The sequence below is a fragment of the Sinocyclocheilus grahami genome, unplaced genomic scaffold (genome assembly GCF_001515645.1).
Source record: "Sinocyclocheilus grahami isolate Dianchi unplaced genomic scaffold, SAMN03320097.WGS_v1.1 scaffold60.1, whole genome shotgun sequence".
NCBI lineage: Eukaryota > Metazoa > Chordata > Actinopteri > Cypriniformes > Cyprinidae > Sinocyclocheilus > Sinocyclocheilus grahami.
Genome location: NW_015505239.1, coordinates 1526609 through 1529499, shown reverse-complemented (window position 1 = coordinate 1529499; position 2891 = coordinate 1526609). Strand labels below are relative to the sequence as shown.

Sequence of the window (2891 nt, the reverse complement as noted above, 5' to 3'; positions counted from 1 at the left end):
AATTTTAGAAGAAAATTTCAGACGGCATTTAGAGGCTTTTGCATCTGAACTCTTCATTTATACATTTTACATTTAATATAAATTTTACATATACATTTTTTAATTAATATTAATAATAATTCATCAAGTATGGATTAAACTAATCAACAAATACAGTGAAGACTTTACAAAATTACAATGAGTGTGTGTGTGTGTATTCATCAAATAATCAAATAATTAAAATCTGAAAAACGAAATATTTCACAATTTCCACAAAAATATTATGAAGCACAACTGTTTCTTTAGCAGCAAATCAGCATATTAGAATGATTCCTGAAGGATCATGTGACATTAAAAACTAGAGTAATAGCTGATGAAAATTCAACTTTACCATCACAGGAATAAATGACATTTTAAATGTATTACAATAGAAACCAGTTATGTTAAATTGTAATAATATTTCACAATATTACTGTTTTTAATTAATTATTTATTTATTCATGAGTTTATTTTATTTAAAATCTGCAGTCTCGATGAGCATAAGGGACTTATTTCAAAAACATTTTTTAACCAATCTTAAAATAAAACATTTTATATAATAAAATGATATACTGTTCTTATTAATTTAGTATGATTTTACAGTAGTAGCTATTGCATTTAGGTGAAAACCATGGTATGTTTTTGTAAGGAGAGGAAAGAAATGATGCAAAACCTTTTCAACTGTCAGTTCAGTGAACTAAAAGTGCATGTGATTCTCAAGGCCACTTCTAATAGACAATTTTAGAGGAAAAGTCAGTAAAATCATCCTTCAGCCCTTACCTAGAGAGAGAAACCTCAGCCTTTGATGTGGTGCATGTGAAATCAGACCACAGAACAAAGCTTCCGTCACCGACAGCCAGATGTCAAAAGTGATCCGCAGCATTATTATTGAGTACCTGTCATGCATGATTCACAAGCAGCAGTATCAATAGAGATATGTACAGTATGTCTGCATGACATATAAAAGGAGAGGTTATAAATAAAATCAGCTCTAAATAACACCACAAGCCATTGTGATCAAATGAAACATGCTTAAAATGCTTATTTTTGGTTTTCTTCAACAAACTTGCATAACCAACTTTTTTTTTTCTTCACAGCAGATCATAATCTAAACCCAGTAGTAATGGCATTTCTAATCTGATAATGCAATTCTAATCTGAATTGTGTTCCTTGTTTTGTAGCTCAAATGAATATGTTCCATCAGCAGCTGAATCTGCCTTTGAAATGATCTCTCTGGACGCACGAGTAGAATATGGAATGTCTATAGAATGCAAATGAGCTTTCTCTGGACGTGCATAAATTAAGCAATGAGGTTCCAGCAATAACACAAGGCTGTGAGGAGCATCTATTAATAGATTAATAGAATTTGAAACTAGGCTTTATTTACGACTCCACTCCGAGAACAGGATTCCTCCCCTGGTGTTTTAAGAGCCGGTGGAACCAAGTCTCTGTCCGGTTTATCATAATGGAAGCCTTCTACAGGAAAATGCATCACTTTTTGCATTACAAACAAGAACTGGATGTGCTGAAAGTGCATTTTAGTGATTTCTTCATAGCACAGTTGAAAGTGAAAGACACTGCAGCAACTTACGGGTAACATTTACAGTATACCGAACGCCATACGTTGACTATACATTATTGAACACCTCCAGAGTGGTTTTCTTAGACATATTCGTTGTGTTGTCCTCCTTTGTTCTCCAAATGTCCCTTAGGGGCCACCGGCAGCAAGCTCAAACTCTTTTTGAAGAGAGACAACAATTTTCCACCATACCAGTCAACTTTTTCATTCATCAAAATGGCAGAACACATATGAATCCAGCTCCCCATAGAATTCTCCCCTAAGGAACATGCTTGTCAGTGTGAGAAAGCAAGTATACCAACAGTGTGTTAGGTAATAGGCCACCTCATTAATCACCAGAAGTTATAGCTTATGTAATGGCAAAACAACCTCAGCGCTACAAACTCATAACTTTGTGTTTAGATGCATGTCATGTACAAACTTGGTTGTACTATGTTTTTTTCCTATTTTTAACTAGCAGACAAGTTGCCGTCGAAGACAAATATACAGTACATAATGGAAAAAAGGTGTCCGAGGATAAAGGAGCAGTAGAAACAAATGGATTTTGCAGAAAACTGGTGTTTGGATGAAGTATATTACATTCATCTGTAAAGGCCATGAGTGTTTCATGTGAAATTTTCTTTATTAAAAAGTTTAAAAGTGCCAATATATAGTGTTCTGTATAGCACACAGTAGGTTACATAATACAAAAGACAATACCAGCTGTATAAAAGACAGCAAATTCAACAAATAAATAAATGTAACAGTGTCATTAAGGTTATTAGTTTGCTATTTAGAATATATGAAGAGTTCAGATGCAAAAGCCTCTAAGTGCCATCTGAAATTTTCTTCTAAAATGAGCATTTTTCCTCAAGCTCCAATGTGTAAGTTCAGTAATTTCGCTTTAATGGCAATGAATAGGTTCTTTTCATTGCCATTAAAGTGAAATACAGTGGTGTGAAAAAGTGTTGGCCCCCTTCCTGATTTCTTATTTTTTTGCATGTTTGTCATACTTTAATGTTTCAGATCATCAAACGTGCTCTTGGGGTAATTTTGGTCGGCCGGCCACTCCTGGGAAGGTTCTCCACTGTTCCATGTTTTTGCCATTTGTGAATAATGGCTCTCACTGTGGTTCGCTGGAGTCCCAAAGCTTTATAAATGGCGTTATAACGTTTTCCAGACTGATAGATTTCAATTACTGTCTTTCTCATTTGTTTCTGAATTTCTTTGGATCTCGGCATGATGTCTAGCTTTTGAGGATCTTTTGGTCTACTTCACATTGTCAGGCAGGTCCTATTTAAGAGATTTCTTGATT

The 2891-nt window shown here is 34.3% G+C and overlaps 1 protein-coding gene across 1 annotated transcript in view; it reads left to right on the top strand.

Moving 5' to 3' along the window:
* Positions 1–2891, top strand: part of LOC107584472 (myoD family inhibitor domain-containing protein-like) — a 29819-nt gene that overhangs the window by 12581 nt on the left and 14347 nt on the right. The gene's annotated exons all lie outside the window — the stretch shown is intronic.